We start from the raw sequence: 18,606 nt of genomic DNA, 5'->3' as shown, positions 1-18,606 counted from the left end.
GAGCTGCTCACCACATCCTCCTCTTCCTCCCCACCAGGCACACGCGGCCTGAGGGGCCTGGGTGGCAGCCACACTGTGCCGAGTGACCCGCGGGCTCCGGTCTGACTGTTTGCCTGCTTCTTCCTGAGTGTGCCTGACAGCTGCACAGCTGTCTGTCTGTCTGGCTGTCTGCCTGCCTGCCTGCCTGCCTGTCTCTCTGCGCGTCTGCCTGGCTGGCCACCTGCCTCTCTGCTTGATTTCCTCTGTCTTGTCTGCTGTGTGTCCCCTTCCTGGTGCAGCCGATTGGTCCCCACCCCAGTCCCTACCTTCTGTCCGTGGGTGACCTCTCTGGGATGTGACCGTCCGTTGCCTGTGCCCCACAGCTGGCTCCCTCTGTGTTCCGCCTGCTGGGAGCCCGGCTGCCATCCATCGGGCTGACAGGTTGTCTGCTTGTCTTGCTGGTGACTCGGGGCAGGCTGTGGATCCCCACCCCCTAGCCCTGCCTGTTCCCTCTAACTCCTGCTCCCCACGCCAAGCTGAGCCTCGCTACCACCCCCTGGGAGCCCACTGGATTGCCCGGAGCAAACAGAATGGATTTCTGAGGGAGAAGCTGGAACAGCAGGTAACGGCTCCAGACACTCTTCTCCGAGGGAGCCTGGCACCTTCTTTGCCAGAGTGGGAGGACATCGAGGGGTTTCGCGCCCTCGTCATAGCTGAGACCGTGAGAGCAGCAGAGTTGGGGCTGGAGTCTCCTGTTCAGCGCAGCTCAGGATGACCACACTGTCTCTCTGCGGGTCTGCCGGAAGCCGGGAGGCAGGGGCATGGCTGAGATGACCCCAGGAGCTGGCTGTGCAAACCAGCCTCCAAAAGGCAAGGGTTGGGGAAAGAAAGCCCAGCCCAGCCCAAGCCCAACACCTTAGTCACTGTGGTTCTGGACTCCTGAACAGGGCAGAGTGGGCACGGGCGACACCATGTGATGGTGTGGCACTTCCAGGGGGGCTATTTTGGAGGAGGAGGGGAAGAGATTTTGTGCCAGGTTCCGTGTTTTAGCTTCTCTAGGTCATCTAACCCCTCAAAACGGCTTGCTCTACCCATTTCACAGAGAAAGAATGGGGGCTGGCTCTGAGAGGTAGAGTGATTTTCCCAAGGTGACTCACCAGTGTGTAGCAGGGGGGGCAGGTGACTCGAGGCTGGTCCTGTCCTCCACACTGTCTCCTCACGAAAGCCCAGGGCATGGGCCCCCTGGAGGCGAGGGGAGCGAGGGGACTGGGGGAGGCTGAGCCTGGAAGCATGGGTTGAATTTTGACACGCAGAAAGGGGGGAGGAGCAGGCACTTTCCTGGCCAAGCAGCCAGGTGACTGAAGGCCTCCGGTGGGGACGCCGGACTTGGAGCCGGAGCAGCGGATCCAGGGCAGGCGGCATTAAAACGTCAGGGGCTGCTCCTGGAAGGACATCTGCCTTCCCCTGGGGGAAAGCGTGGGGGTTTTAGAAGCACATGGTGAAGTGGGGAAAACCTGGCGGGTTCAAAAGCCAGCCATGCGACTCCCTAGCTGGGTGAGCGTGAGCGTGTCTCTGTGCTGCGTCCAGCCTCGTGGAGTCTGTTTTCTCCTCTGTAAAATGAGGATGAAGGCAGTTCCATCTTCGTGGGACTAGTTGTGAGGATTGGAGGGAGGAAAAATATGAAAACTGCGGGCTGGAGACCTGCCCAGGAAGGCGGCTCGTAACTGTGAGGAACCTGGGAGCCTACGGCAGAGAAGGGCTGGAGTTCCAAGAGTGGAAGAGGGTGCAGGGAGAACCTGAGGTCCTCCCTCCCTCGGCCTCTGTCGTGCTGGTCCTCCCAGCGCCAGGGCTCAGCCCGCTGTTGGCACCCGAGGGTCTCCCACAATGTCACAGGTGAGGCCGGGAGCCTCATTCAGCCCATTTCACAGACAAGATGGTTGAGGATCCCAGGTCACCTGTGGCCGTAGTTACCTGCTCCCAGGTTACCTGCTCCCCGGATTACCTGCTCCCTTTGGTGAGCTCAGCGGAAGCTCTGGTCTGGCGCACTCCACACCTGACAGGGTGTCTGGATCCTCAGCAGACAGCCCCACAGGGGAGGAAGCTAAACCAAACTAGTGTTAGGAGGAGAATGAACTCCAGGGCCGGGAGAGGTGGGGTGAACGAGACGGAGGCTGAGCCCTGGCCTCCCCACCTGCCCAGCGAGGGCTGAGGGCTGGAGACCTAAAAGGCTCGTGGGCAGTGGGGTGGGGGGAGGCCGGTGGAAGAGGTGGGACATCAGAGGCTTTGGGAGGCCCCACTTCTGTCCCTGGAGCCTAATAAATAAATGGATAAAAGGAAGAGGGCAACTGTGATTCCAGGGAGGAGAGCCAGTGCCTTCGGAGTCCCCGCAGGCCGGAGGGACGGCTGGGAGGCCCCTGTGCCGCGTGGGGGGTACGGGGCTTTGGCATCAGCCAGGACGGAGCAGACACCCAGCTGCACCCCGTGGTACCTGCGTGACCTGGGGTAAGCCACGTGGCCCCCCCTCAACCTCCCTTTCCCCATCTGTAACATCCATTTCAAGGCTTTATTCTCCAGGTGTGTCTTTGAGCATGTGCTGTGCAGCAGGCACTGTCCCAGGTCCTGGGGATTCAGGGGGCGCGGATGGCGCAGGGAGGAGGGGAAGGGGCCTGAGCTGGAGGCAGCCGTGAGGACAGGAGGAAGAAACACCCCAGGGAGGAGGGTCTTCTGCTCTCACAGCCCCTTCCTCGCCCGCCCGCCTCTCCAGACTTTGCCCTCTAGTGCACCCTGAAATGTGCGGGAGGGGCCAGAGGGAGCAGAGCGGGACCTCACCCCACCCTCCGGCTCACAGGTGCCCCCGCCTCCACTCCTTGCCCTGGCGCAGGGCCAAAGGGACTTTTTACGACAGCTCATATGCAAGATCTGAGTAAACTTGGAACTTCTGAAACATCCTGAGAATATTCCCCAGGCTGCAGGCAGGGGCCCCACTGATACCCTCCAGTGCCCAACCTGCTGGTCCCCACAGCCCCCAGGAAGGGTCTGGCCACCTTAGTGGTTCCCCAGAGAGGTGGGGCAAGGACACCAACCTGGCTCCCTGCTCAGGCTCTGGTCCTTCCTCACTGGGTGACCATAGGCAGGGTGTTGGGCCCCTCTGGGCTTCTCTTTCTCAAATGCCGAGAAGGTTTAAGGATGTAGATGGGGACCAGGACCTGCAGAGCTTCTCCAGTACAATCCATAACACTCAGCATACTTTGGCCAGGGTGAAGGCAGGCTGGTGGGGTCCTGCTGCGCAGGGTGGGGGGCAGTTAGAGGGCCGGCCACCAGCCCTGTCCCAGCCACTTGCCTGGCAGCTGCAAGTATCCGTTCTTTCTCTGCCTTCCACCCAGCCTGTCCTGGTCTGGAGGAAAGGGGGCAGGAGGGAGGGGTGGCTATAGGAGCTGAGAGGGGTGACACAGGCTGGACGAGATTGCCCAGCACGGTGGAGATCGCAGGGCAGATAGAGAAGGCACAGGCAGGGAGCCGTTGCCGGGAGTGGAGCATGCTTCTCCGCTTGGAGAGGTTGCTCAGGCTGAGAGAAGTGTCATAGGGAAAGCCTGTTCGGGGCTAGGACAGGCTTCGTGGGCGAGGATCCCAGCCCGCCTGGGAGGGAGACACAGACAGGTGTCACCGGCTGAGGTTGGGATAGGACCTTGCTCTCGTGTTCAGCTCCTACTGACTAAGCTGTGACCCCAAGGTCCTGGCACACCTGGGCGCAGACACCCACAACCTACCCCTTGCCACTGGCAGGAAAAAAAAAAAACACTTGTAAAAAGCAACTCATGTTCCCCGTACACCCACGATGTGCCTGCCTCACACTCCCTCAGCCCGGCCAGGGCATCACCGCATTCTATAGGCGAGGAAGACTGAGCTCCAAACAAAGGAAGAGATATGCCTAAGGGTCCTCTAAGGGTTACCGGCAGAGGCTCCTTTCTGATCTAGGGCTGCCAGGCTGGTTGTCCCCCAGCCCGAGAGCTCTGCTTGGCTGAGAAGTTTCTGTGTGGCCCTGGGCAGCCCACTGTCCCTCTCTGAAAGTTCTTTGTTGCTAATCTGATGACAGGAGTCATGACTGCTCAGAGCCTGGGAGCCAAGGGTGTTGCTTGGGGTGGAAGGAAGTTCCTGGGGGCTGTGATGGAGCTGATGGGGAAACTGAGATCTCTCGGGGGGCTGCCTGCGGGTCTGCTCTTTGTATGACTGGACACAGCAATTCTTCACCTTGTTTGTTCATTCGCCATTGCCCCAGCTACTTGTTGAGCACCTGCTGTGCTCCAGACCCCACTCCACGTGCTAGAGATACTTTCTTTTGTAAACAAAACGGAGAATTTCCCAGCTTCTGGGAGCTTATGCTCCATGACGGAGACAGGTCATAAACCCAAAAACAGAAACACTTACTAAACTAATTCTAATATTACACCCATGAGGAAGGAAACAAAGAGATGTGTGGGCCAGAGAACAGCAGGGGACACCCATATGAGACGGTGACAATGGCCCCTTTGAAGGGGTGACATAAAAGTTAAAACCGGAGGATGAGGAAGCAAAGAAGCAGGAGAAAAACTGTGCTGGACAGAGGGAATGGCATGTGCAAAGGCCCTGGGGTGGGGGTGGGGGGAATTTGGAGTGAATTTGGAGTGCTGGAGCTTTTAATCCTTGTCAGGCACATTGAGATCCTCAATTCACCAAATTTCATAAAGAGGAGTCAAAAAGAATAACATTTAATTTTAGGGTGTATAGTCCATGTGGGTTTTAACGTTGGGGGTAGGCTTCAAAGCCCATTATGATAGAATGTATTCCCTTTTATTTTTATCATGGAACAAAAGTGATGAGCATCAAAAAAAAAATTTTTTTTTAAAAGGTGGTGAGCATCCTCTGGGTGTCAGGCACTGGTTATAACCGCTGGCGATTCAGCGGTAACCAAGACACACACGGTCCCCGCCGGACTGTTGCTCAAAATGTCACTGAAAGCACCCTGAGCAGTGTGTGCTCTGGTGGAGGGATGGACCCCGGAGGAAAGAGTGACTCATGCGCTTTGGAGAGGTTTGAAGATTGACAGAGGAGGCCACATTTGAACTGGATTTCAAACCTGAATTTTTCTAATTCACGAGTGGGAGGCTGACAGGCTGCCACGGACCGTGGCGACTTCTGGTGGCTGAAAGAACACGTGCTAAGGTGTGGAAGCGGGGTGAACGGGGGACGCTGGGGAAGCTGTCGGGAACCTGGTCTACCTGGAGCCCACGATGGGTACCAGGGGCCAGAGGGAGTGCTGGGGAGCAGATCCTGAAATGTCTTGAATACCGGGCAAGGACTTTGGGGTCTTTTCTGGGGGGCCACGGGAAGCCACAGCTGCAGCACAGACTGGGCAGAGGTGGCCCAGCTGGACGCTGGGGAGAGGCCGGCAGGAGGGCAGGTGGACAGAAGTCCTTAAAGACCAGGGATGAACTGGGAGCCCCTTCTCCTGTGTTCCCTTTCGGGAAGTCCCTCAGTCTTGACACTTCCCCTTCTGGCGACCTGTTGGCTCTTGTTTCTGGCACGGCTGGGGAGTCCCTCTTCACCCACCTCATTTCTTTTGGGTCCCTATGGGAAACGGGCCATTTTGCTCTTACCGCACTCCTCCCTTACCTTTCACTTTCAAGCCCCAGTCCCCGCCCCAGCCCCAGCCCCAGCCCCACTGGAGGTGCCGGCTGACCCGCCACACACTCAGCAATCTGTTCCTGAATCATCAGTGAGGGAAAGAAGACCCAGGGTGACCAAAGCTTGGGTTCTTTCCAGTTTGGGGTGGTTGTAAACAATGATGCCCTGAATGCCCCGGCCCACATCTGATTGTGTACAGATGTTTGTGTTTCTTTTTGATGCGCAGCCTGGAGGTGGGATTCTCTTCAGCAGAATTGTTCCAAAGTGGTTTTACCAAATGGCACACACACCAGAACACTGAGCAGGGATGGAGAGTTTGGATTACTCTGTGTCCTTTATGAGCACAGAATTGTCTTTTTCCTCTTAGCCTTTCTGGGGTGATGTGTTGTGGTATCACACAGAGATGTAAATTTGCATTTTTCTTGATGAGTCATGGTTTTAAGCACCTTTTACTATCCTTATTGGCCATTTGGATGTCTTTGGTGAAATGTCTCTTTAATAAATAAGCCTTTTGACCTTTTTTTCAAAATTGAGTATTGTGTTGTTTATTGTTGTTTTGTAGGAGTTCTTTATACATGCTGGATATCTATATCTTACATATATATATGAATTACATGCATAACATATTTTAGGGGCACCTGGATGGCTCAGTGGTTGAGCATCTGCCTTCGGCCCAGGGCGTGATCCCAGGGTCCTGGGATCAAGTCCCACATTGGGCTCCCCGCAGGGAGCCTGCTTCTCCTTCTGCCTGTGTCTCTCTGTGTCTCTCATGAATAAATAATAAATAAAATATTTTTTAAAATAGCATCTATTTTATAATTTTATATATATTACATGTATTACATTATATGTAACTATATAAAATATAAGAATTGTATATAATTGTATAAAAGAAACATACAGGTATAGATATAGAGATACAGATATAATCTCTTCTCATTTCAGTTTCTTTTCCATCCTCTTAATGAAATCTTTGGTGAACAAAAATTCTTAATTTTAATAAGGTTCAATTTATCAGTCTTTTTCTTTATAGCTCAAGCTTTCTGTGCGCTGTTTAGGAAGTGTTGTCTGCCCTAAGGTCGTGAAAAGATTATCTTCTGTTTTCTTCTAGAAGTTTTATTGTTTTACTTCTGACACTAGGTCTACAAAATATCTGGAGTTTATGTGTGATGTGAAGTGGAGGGTCAAGATTTATTTTTTTCCTGTATGACTATCCTACTGTCATTTTTTAAAAATCATGCTTTCCTCATGACTTTGCAGTTGTGTCTTTGTTGAAAATCAAGTAACTATAATCGTGAGTCTATTTCTGGCCTCTGTTCTTTTCCATTGGCCAGTTGATTTTTCCTTGCAACAGTACCATATTCTTCTTCATGATTGTCTAAACTCTTCTCGGTTCTTTGCAATTCTATATAAATCTTCACACTAGCTTGTCAATTTCCACCAAAGGAAATCCTGCTGGGAATTTGCTTGAAGCTTGAGATTTCACTGAAACTTTAGTTCTATTTGGGGAGAACAAACATCTTTAAAATATGAAATTTTCTAATTCATGAACATGTATGTTCCTCCATTTATTTGTCTCTTTAAACATTTACCTTACTGGTATCTTGTAGGTTTCTGTGTAGAGGTGCATCTTTCATTAGAGTTCTTTAGAGTATTTGATTTTTTATGCTAATACAAATTGTATAATTTTTAAAATTTCATCTTTGTTCTTGGTATATAGAAATACAACAGATTTTCTTCACGGTTTATTAACTTTGTTAACACACCTTTTCAAGCTCAAGTTCTAGATATAGGAAGAAATAGCTGCCAAACCCAGTTCACCTCAACTGACTACCAGTTGGGGTCTTCCAACCTTTGCTTTTATAATGTCTATAGACCCCTTCATCTGCTAATCTCATGAGTTCAAGGCACAGCATTCGAGCTGTGGACTTCATAAACTAGCAGATAGTACTTTCTTCTCTTAACAAGCTTCCTAAGGACAATGTAGAACAGTACAGTATTGTTAAGCATGTGCATGTTGCTGTACTGCCAATCTCTGAAACTTTCACAACTGAAATTTCATACCCATTGAACAACTCATTACCCCCTCCCTCTATCCTCTGAAAAACCACCATTCTACTTTCTGTTTCTGTGAGTTTGATGACTTCAGATATGTCATGTAAGTGGAATCATACAGTATTTGTCTTTTAGTGATTGGCTTATTTCACTTAGCATAAAGTCCTCGAAGTTCATTCATGTTGTAGCATTCTTTCTTTTTAAGGCTAAATAACATTCTACTGTATGTATGTGCCGGATTTTCTTTATTCATTCATCGGCTGGTGAGTGTAGGTTGCTTACAATCTCGACAGTTGTGACATGCTGCAGTGAACGCTGGTGTGCAAATATCTTTGAGATCCTGTTTTCAATTCTCTTGGATATCTACCCAACATCTAGCATCCCTGGATAACATGGTAGTTCTCTTTTTACTTTTTTGTTTAAAGATTTTATTTATTTATCCATGAGACACACAGGGAGAGAGAGAGGGACAGAGACACAGGCAGAGGGAGAAGCAGGCTCCATGCCAGGAGCCCGATGTGGGACTCGATCCCGGGTCTCCAGGAACACACCCTGGGCCAAAGGCGGCGTTAAACTGCTGAGCCACCCGGGCTGCCCTCTTTTCATTTTTTTGAGGAAGCTCTATACTGTCTCCTATTGTGTCTGCACCATTTAGTAATTCCACAAATAGTGTATAGTGGGTACAGTTTTTCTACATTCTCACCAATACAATATCTATCCTCATAGGTGTGAAGTAATAGCTCATTGTGGTTTTGATTTGCATTTTCCTAATGATTAGTGATGTTGAGTGTCTTTTCACATACTTATTGGCCGCTTTCAAGACCTTTACCTATTTTTTAATCTATTTATTTTAATTTTAATTTAATCAATTAATTAACACATAGTATATTATTAGTTTCAGGGGTAGAGTTTAGTGATTTATCAGTTGCATATAACACCCAGTGCTCATTTTATCAAGTGCTCTCCTTAATGCCCATCACCCAATTACCCCTCCCCCAACCTACCTCTGTTCCAGTAACCCTCAGTTTGTTTCCTATAGTTCAGAGCCTCTTGTGGTTTGTCTCTCTCTGATTTTGTCTTATTTTATTTTTCCTTCCCTTTCTCTATGTTCAACTGTTTTGTTTCTTAAATTCCACATATGAGTAAAATCATAATGATAATTTTCTTTCTGATTGACTTACTTTGTTGAGCCTAATACCCTCCAGTCCATCCACATCATGGAATATTACTCACCCATCAAAAGGAATGAAATATACATATATATATAAATCACATCTTCTTCATCTACTCATTTGTCCATGGACAGCTGGGCTCTCCTTTACCTATTCTTCAGTCAACTGAAGAATTTGTTACATTCTATTGTTGTTGTTTTTTTTGTTATACTCTATTGCTATTTGTTTCATTTTGTTACAGAATTGCAGGAGTTCTTCATATCTACTGAATATATTCAGTATAGGTTTGCAAAGTATAGGTTTGCAAAGATTTCCTATCATTTTGTAGGTTGTCTTTTACCCTATTGATTGGTTCCTATGCTGTGCAGAGGGTCTTAATGTAACTCTGTCGATGGTTGCTTTATTGTCTGTGCTTTTGGTGTCATATCCAAGAAAGAATTGCCAAGCCCAATGTTCTGAACTTTTCCCTTATGTTTTCTTCTAGAAGTCTTATAGTTTCAAGTCTTATATTTACATCTTGAATCCATTTTAAGTTAATTTTTGTGTATGATGTAAGAGTCCATGCCCACTTTTTTGCATGTTCATATCCAGGTGTCCCAACACCATCTGTTGAAGAGACTGTCCTTTCTTCACTAACCAAGTATGCAAAGATTTATTACTGGGCTCTCTATTTTGTTCCATTGGTCTCTATGCCTGTTTTTATGCCAATACCCACTCTGTCTGTCTTTGTGCCAATATCTATATGTCTGTCTTTATGTCAATGCCTACTGTGATTACTGTAGCAGGATAATGTGTCTTGAAATTAGGAAATGTGAGGCTTGTAGCTTTGTTTCTCATTGTCAAAGATTTCTTTGGTTATTCAGAGTCCTTTGAGATTCCATATGAATTTTAGTATGGTTTTCTCCTATTTCTGCAAAAACAAAATGCCATTGAGATCCTGACAGAGACTACATTGAATGTGCAGATTGCTTTTTACATCTTAATAATATTAAGTGTTCCAATTCATGAACATGGGATGTCTTTCCATTTACTTGTGCCTTCTTTTAATTTCTTTTAGCAATGTTTTGTAGTTTTCAGAGTGTAAGTCTTTCATTTCCTTGGTTAAGTTTATTCCTAAGTATTTTATTCTTTGTGATGCTATTATAAATGATATTATTTTAATTCCCTTTGGAATTGTTCATTGTTAACATGTAAAAATGCAACTAATTTTGTCGATTTTATATCATTCTACTTTGCTGAGTTTATTAGCCTAATAGTTGTGTGTGTGTGTGTGTGTATGTAATCTTTAGGGTTTTCTCCATATAAAATCATGTCAGCTTTGAACAGAGATAATATTACTTCTTCCTTTCCAATTTGACTGCCTTTTACTAATTTTTTTATTGCCTAATTTCTATGACTAGGATGTATAGTACTATGTTAGATAGAAGTGGTGGGAGTGGGCACTTTTGCTTCATTCCTGATCTTAAAGGAAAAGCTATCTGTTTCTTACCAATGAGTAAGAGGTTAGCTGTAGGCTTTTATATATGATCTTTATTGTGTTGAGGTGATTTCCTTCTATTTCTAGTTTGCTAAATGTCTTTATCATGAAAAGATGTTGAATTTTGTCAAGTGCCTTTTCTGCATCCATTGAAAGGATCACATGATTTGTGTGTGTGTGTGTGTGTGTGTGTGTGTGTGTCTTTGGTCTGTTGATGTGGTATATTTTTGGATACTGAACCATCCTTGTATCCCAGGGACAAATCCCACTTGGTCATGGTGTATAATCATTTTAATGTGCTGTTGGATTCAGTTTATTAGTGTCTTGTCAAGGATTTTTGCATCAGTACTCACCAGGAATATTGGTTTGGAGTTTTCATTGTCTGGTTTTGGTATCAGGGTAATGGTGCCCTCATAAAATGAGTTTGGAAATGTTCTCTTATCTTCAGCTTTTCTGGAAGGGTTTGAGGAGGATTGGCATTAATTCATCTTTAAACATTTGGTAGAATTCACCAGTGAAGTCATCTGGTCTTATCGAATCAATTTGCTCACTATAAATATGTTCAGATTTTCTATTTCTTCAAAATCAGTGTTGTTAGGTCATATGTTTCTAGACATTTATCCATTTCTTCTCCATTATTGAGTTTGTTGATGTATAATTATTCTTTATAATCACTTTATTTCTGTGGCATCAGTTGTGTCTTCTCTTTTCTGACTTTGATTATTTGAATCTTCTCTTATTTTTTTAGTCTAGCTGAGGGTTTGTCAATTTTGTTGATCTTCAGAAATACAATAGACTTTTTATATTGGTCTCGTATTCAGCGTCCTTGCTTAACAATTATTATTCTAATAGTTTGTTAAGTTTCTGGAATTTTCTAGGTGCTCAATCCTTATATCATTCCAATCCTTATAATTTTCTAATCTTTATAAATTTATTTGTTTTTCTTGCCTTATTGCATTGACTAAGACCTCCAGTATAAGACATTCTTGTCTTTTTCCTGCCTTCAGGATAATAGTGTTGCTGTAGCATTCAGTATTTGACCATTATGGATAATGTTAATTGTGCATATTGTGTGCATGTGTATGTGTGTGCTTTTTATCAGATCAAAGAAGATTACTTCTATTTCTGGTTTTCTGAGAGTGTTTTAAAGATTGTGAATGGGAGTTACAGTTTATGAAATGTGTTTTCTGAACCTATTAAATTATCATATAAGTTTCTTTTTTAATTTGTTAATGTGATGAAATAGATTACTGATTACAAATGCCAACCTAACCCTGTATTCCTGAAATAAACCTCATGTGATAATGATGTCTATCTATTTTTGTATATATTATTACATTTGATTTGTTAATATTTTGTTTAGGATCTTTGTATGTATATTTATGGGAGAGATTGATCTCTAATTTTACTTTCTTTTAATGTCAAGTTTTGGTGATACAAAGCTATGTCTTTTATTCCAGTGTTTAGTTCACTTACATTTGACAAAAGTACTGATGTGTTTGAGGTTAAGTCTACCATCTTACTATTTGTTTTCCTTTTGTCTATTATTTCTTTCTTTTTTCTTGTTTCCTTTTTTGAAGAGTAAAATTTTAAGAATTATCATTCTGTTTCCTATCTGTTATATTTTCTTTTTTAATTCTTTTAGCGCTTTCCTTGAGATTACAATATGGATACTTTTTTAAAAGATTTTATTTATTTATTCATGAGAAACACAAAGAGAGAGAGAGAGAGTGAGAGAGAGAGAGAGAAGCAGAGATATAGGCAGAGGGAGAAGCAGACTCCATGCAGGGAGCCTGATGTGGAACTCGATCCCAGGACTACAGGATCACACCCTGGGCTGAAGGCAGGCACTAAACCGCTGAGCCACCCAGGGACCTCATACAATGTGCATACTTAATTTTTTTTTAGTCTATCCTATATTGGTAGACTTATATTGAGTCTACCTTATATTTATAATTTCCCAGACAATACAGTGACCTTTAACTTTATTCATTCCTTTTTACTTTTGGGGTGTCATGGTAAGGTATTTTAATTTTGCATATGCTTTAAATTTCGTAAGACATCATCCTTATTATTATTTTAAGCAATTATTATTATTTTACATTTATAATATTCTCTATTGCTTTTTATTCCTTCCTATATTACCTTGCTTCTCATCTGGTGTTATTTTTCTTTTGCCCAAAAGACTCACTTTAATATATCTTTTGATGTAGTCTAGTAACAAATTCTCTCAGGTTTTTTCTTCTCTTTTCTTTTCTTTTTGAAAAATATCCTTATTTCGCTTTTACTTTAAAAATTATAATTAAGATCTAATTTACATACCATCCAATTCACCTTTTAAAAGTATACAGCTAAGTGGTTTTTAGTATATTTACAAAGTTGTGCAACCATCACCACTGTTAACTGCAGAACATTTTCATATAAATGGAGGCATACAATATGTAGATTTTGTGTCTGGCTTCTTTACCTTAGCATAAATTTTTAAGATTCATCTGTGTTGAAGCATATATCAGTACTTAAACTAATCTGATGGCTGAATAATATTCTTTTCTATGGATACTCTATGTTTTGTCCTTTCAATTGGTGGATATTGGGCTGCTTCCAGTTTGGGGCTATTATGATTAATGCTGTTATGAATTTTCACACGCAGAGGTGCTTTTTTAATGGACATATATTTTGAATTATTTTCACTGTATACCTATGAATCAAATTGCTTGGTCATGTGATAACACTGTATTAACTTTTTGGGAAACTGCAAAACTATTTCCCATAGCAAATGCACCATTTCACATTCCAATCAGCAATATATAAGGACTCCAGAACTCTACATTTTCAACCACTTTTAATTTTTCGTTTTTAAAATAGTCATCTAGTAAGTTTGAAGTGATCTTTGTCTGCATTTCTCTATGAGTAATGATGATAGCACCTTCCCATGTGTTCATTGGTCATTCATTAGTGTAACTTCTTTGGAGAAATTTCTATTCAAGTATTTTGCACATTTAAAAATTGGGTTGTCTTTTAGATCTTGAGTTGTAATAATTCTTCATATATTCTGATACTAGACCCCTTACAAATATACAATTTAAAATATTTTTACTTATTCTGTATATTGCCTTTTCACTTTCTTGGTAATGTCTTTTGATGTGTACAAAAGTTTTAAATTTTGAAATTGATCCAGTGTATCTATATTTTTCTTTGGTACCTGTGCTTTTGGTGTCCTATATAAGATATCTACTGTGTGATGTAAGGTCACAAAGAGTTCGATCTGTGTTTTATTTTTAAAGTTTAATGTTTCTACCTCTCACAGCTAGGTCTTTGAGCCATTTTGAGTTAACTTTTGTGTGTGAGATAGGAGTCCAATTCCATTCTGTTTCATGTGGATATCCAATTGTCCCAGCACCATTTGTTTTAAAGACAATCTCCCCTCCATCAAATTATCTTGGCACCCTTATCAAATATCAATTTAACATAAATGTATAAGTTTCTTCCTGGACTTTGAATTTGATTTCATTGATCTATACATAGGTTAGTATCACACTGTGTTGATTAGTGTAGCTTTGAAGTAGGCTTTGAAATGGAGAAATCTGAGTCCTTCAAGTTTGTTCTTCTTTTTCAAGATACTTGTCTATTCTGGCCTCTTACATCTCCATTTGAATTTTAGGATCAGCTTTTTAACTTCTGGAAAAGAGCCAGCTGGCCTTTTGATAGGGATTACTTTGAATCTGTAGATCATTTGGGGAAGACGACAATATTGGGTCTTCCAATCCATGAACCCATGGGATAGGCTTCCATTTATTTGGGCCTTCTATCATTCTTTCAATAATGTTTAGTAATTTTCAGTGTGTGTGTCTTACACTTTTGTTAAATTTCTATTTTATTTTATTATTCTATTTTATTTATTTTATTCTTTTTGATATTATGGTAAAAGAAATTGCTTTCTTAATTACACATTCAGACTGTTCATTATTGTACAAAGATACAATTGATTTTGCATATTCATCTTGCACCCTACAACCTTGCTAAACTCACTTATTAGGCCTAATAGTTTTTGTTTGTTTGTTTGTTTGTTTGTTTTGTTTCAGTTTGGCTTTTTGGTGTGGATTCTTTAGAATGTATATACAAGATCATATCATCTGCGAACAGAAATGCTTTACTTCTTCCTTTCCAATCAGGATGACTTTTATTTCTTTTTCTTGATGAATTGTTTTGGCTAGAACCTCTAGTACAATGTTTAATAAAAATGAGAGTGGACATCTTTGTCTTGTTTATGATCTTAAAGGAAAATCTTTCTGTGTATAATGTTAACTGTGGAATTTTAGTAGATCTGTTTTCATATTGAGTTTGCCTTATTTTTTGAGGGATATTTTTTCTGGATATAAAATTCTAAGTTGGCTTTTAAGTATAATCTTACTTTAATTTTTAAAATAGTTTTTCTATGATGTGTGTAGGTGTGTGCGTTGCTTTTTGTTGTATTTGTCTTTCTTAGGTTTGTAGGACTTCTTGAATCTGTGGATTAATATATTTTTCTGGTTTTGAAAAATTCTTAAGCAATACTTCTGTTATTGCTTTTGAATTGATCTCTCTCCCCTATGTCCTAATATATATATATATATTTTTATATATAAAATATTATATATAATATATATAATATATTATATATAATATATAATATATATATATTTTTTTGCTCTTTTCTGTATTTTTATTTCTTTATATTTTTATAAGATTTTATTTATTTATTTATTTATTTATTTATTTATTCATGAGAGACACACAGAGAAAGGTAGAGATATAGGCAGAGGGAGAAGCAGGTTCCCTGTGGGGAGCCTGGTGGGGGACTCGATCCTGGCACTCCAGGATCATACCCTGAGCTGAAGGCAGGTGCTCAACCACTGAGCCACCCAGGTGTCCCTCTTTTCTGCATTTTTAAACATTTTTTTTCCTTTGTATGCTTTAATCTGAGTATTTTCTATTCCAGCTCAGCAATCCTCTCTTTTAATGTTACAAATCCATTGCTAAATCCATTCATTTCTTACATATTTCGATTATTGAATTTTTTAGTTTTAGAGTTTCTACTTTTAAATAGATTCCATACTTCTGGTGGAATTCTTCAACATAGTCATCTGAGTATTTTTAAATCATGTTACGTAACACCACTTTCTGAATCACCCATGTGTCTATTTTACTCTTGATTTTTGGTCATTAGATTCTGTTTTCTGGTGTGCCTTGTCAATTTAATTGAATGCTCAACATTGTGCATGAAAAATATAGAAGCCCTGGGTGAAGCTAACTTTTTCCAGATAGGTTCTGATTTTCTTTTAGCAAACATATAGCAAATAGGCAGATCATCTTGATGCATTTATGGCTAAAATGTTTCTGATTTTTCCTTATTCCCAAGGTACATCCTTTCCTAAATACCTGGGTATTTACCAGGGCCTAGTTTTCTTGCCAGGGCTTGAACTCTGATTCTTCCCTCACTGCTGTGAAACAACCAAAATCTCTTTAGTTTTTAAGCCCATTGCCAGATTCTTTCTGCTAGGTTTCTTGGTATGGGACTCGTTTGCAATGACTTGACACATGATTTGAGGGGAAATTGCATGCAGAATTTCAGTACATTTTCTTTTCTCTGGAACCTTGGCTTCTAAAATACTATCTAACTTTATTGCTCTCTCATACCCTCTGTTTTTTTTTTCCCTACTTAGTAGTTTTCAACTACTAGTAGGGGTTTCAGTCTGATACCAGCTACTGCACCATAGCCAGAGGTGGAAATCCCCCTTCACATTTTATTTTACAAACATAAGATTAATTGACATTTAAAATTTTATGAAATAGTTTGGTCATATAAAAAATATTTAAATATATATTATTATATTTTGAATAATATAATCAACACCCATGGTAGCTTTGCTCAGTTTCACCAAACTGTTGAAACACCTGACACATCCCCTCCTTTTCTACTCTATTCAAAGTTCGATATTTTTTATCATCCCTTTAAGTTTCTCTGTATTTCCAGGACACATGTATGTTCACCTAAACAATATCTAGAGCTGTTTTACACAGTGTTAAGTGTGACATAGATGGTATTACTATGCATGTATTCTTATTTTATTTTCACTATTTTGTTTGTGAGAGTCATTTGCTGTGTGAAACTATGATTCATTTTCACATTGAGTGATTACATCACAATTGATCTTTCCATTCCCTTGTTGATGGATATTTAGGTTGTTTCCAATTTTTACTATTAAAATCAATGCTGTGTATGCTTCTTGTACATACATGCCAGAGTTTCATCAGTAGTGTATGTAGGAGTAAAATGGCTACGTCTTAATACAAACACCTGCTCAAATTTATTAGACCATGTCAAACTATTTCCCAGACCACTAATTTACATTTCCATCAGCCATGAATGAGAGTTCCCATTACATTATGTCTTCAGCAACATGTGATATTGTCAGACTTTTAGTTTTTGCCAATCGAGTAAAATTAAAATGGCATGTCATTGTGGTTTTAATTTGCATTTCTTTGTTGGCTGTGAGTTAAGTACTTTATGTTCTACGTATCACCCACTTTAATCTGACTTCAGAGCTCCAAGCTTCTTCACTTCCCAAGAATCTCCTGAAATTTGGCTTTTAGTCTGAACTACCGCAACACCTAAGATCATTCCTTGGCACCGGAGCCTGGCAGATAAATACCTCTGGACAGCTCCATTCCATCCAGGACTGTGTTGGAGCGCTTTACATACAATGATGTATTTGGTGCTTCTAACAAATCTGCAGCAAAGAATCATGACCCCCATTATATAGATGAGAACATAGAGAACCAGAAGTGTTAGGAACTTGCCCAGGGATACACAACTGGGACCAGGAAGACTCTAAGCCAGGTGCTCTTCACTCCTCTGTAGGAGATTGTAGAGGTAGGTGCTGCCACAGGAGGTCCCATAGCAGGTAGGCCCTTAGGAAAATTACCCTGCCCTTCACTCAGAAAAAACATCTGGTGGTTTGGTGTGCACCTGGGGAGAAAGTGCTGTTGCCCTCAGGAATCAGCCATAATGTGAAGACCCACAAAGGGACAGATTCAGGGCAGGGAGAGCAATGGGACGGGGAGGAGTTCCGGCTCGGTGTCTTTACCATTCAAGGGTGCTGTTCCCTGAATTGAGTGGCTTATTTTAGACAGTGTTAAATATCTCTGCACCCCCTAATGAAAGAGTTCGACCTTTTTCAACCTTCTTTCAATCCTCTAATGCCAGTGAGAATCTCAGTTTGGTATTCATTTGCCTTAAACACTTGATACTCTTTAATCCCCCTTTTAAAGAAAGGCAAACTGGATTTGCCAACTTCCCAGTTGTATGTGGGAGATAGCATCTTATTCAAATTCGATTATTGTCTTCTGTTGCCTTTTATTTCATTTTAAAGTTAACCAATCGTTTTTGTTTAAGAAACACATAACATCTACAATTATGTTGGGCACTGTTCTCAGTGCTTTACACATACTGACTAATTTACTTTTCCCAAAGACCCCCTGAGGTGGGCACTATTACTAGTACGTCCATTTTACAGAAGGGGACTCTGAGGCCCAGGAAGTTTAAGTAAATTTCCCTGAGGTCACACAGCCTGGAAATGGCAGTGTCGGGATTTGAGCTGAGGCAGGTTGGCCCCGAGTCTACAATTAACCATTGTGATGTACACAGTCTTTCTGTTTCATACTAGTTCCCTGTTGGTTGTATCTTTTCTTTTGAGACATGTTTATGGGAGCAAACCTGGGAGGCAAGGTAACGATAAATAGCAAGTAGATAATAGCATGAGTAAAAACCTTGAAGGCAGTAAGTGGCAGAAATTCTGGAACATTCCACCGTGGCTTCATGGATGCAAGGGTAGAGCAAGAGATTGTGAAGACTGATTAAGAGGGATGGGAGGGGGGAAGGTGTTCAAGGGGAAGACTCAGCACAAGAATTTGCCTCATGCAAAGGCAGAGAGGCATGACAGGGCCTCAGGTGCTAAGGGGATGCTGAGTAATTCAGAGCAGCTGGCCAGTAACTGCAAGAACCCAGCACCCTCGTATAGCACTTTCCGGTTCGCAGAGCACTGTCACATCTGCTTTCCACTGACCCTTCATAACTGACAGGTGCAGTGGGCAGGACTGTCCCCATTTTAGAAGTGATAACCAATGTCAGAGAGAGGAAATACCAGAAAAAAAAAGCTATTATTGCTCCAAGTTACTCTGGCTTCCAATTCTGGGCCCTTGGCTCCATTCCACTGTATCAGG

The 18,606-nt window shown here is 42.2% G+C and overlaps 1 protein-coding gene across 2 annotated transcripts in view; it reads left to right on the top strand.

Moving 5' to 3' along the window:
- Positions 1 to 331: 331 nt before the first annotated feature.
- IL21R (interleukin 21 receptor) overlaps positions 332 to 18,606 on the top strand; it is a 35,771-nt gene continuing 17,496 nt past the window's right edge. The window contains exons 1-2 of one of the 2 annotated variants that reach the window (XM_038539989.1): positions 464 to 601; positions 2,337 to 2,481. The gene's annotated coding sequence lies outside the window, so the exon portion shown is untranslated. Of the gene's footprint in view, positions 602 to 2,336; positions 2,482 to 18,606 lie in introns of both variants that reach the window. The other variant, XM_038539990.1, reaches the window with a different exon arrangement.

This window comes from Canis lupus, chromosome 6 (assembly GCF_011100685.1).
Source record: "Canis lupus familiaris isolate Mischka breed German Shepherd chromosome 6, alternate assembly UU_Cfam_GSD_1.0, whole genome shotgun sequence".
NCBI lineage: Eukaryota > Metazoa > Chordata > Mammalia > Carnivora > Canidae > Canis > Canis lupus.
The sequence above is the reverse complement of the archived record's forward strand: the minus strand, read 5'-3'. Positions and strand labels throughout refer to the sequence as shown.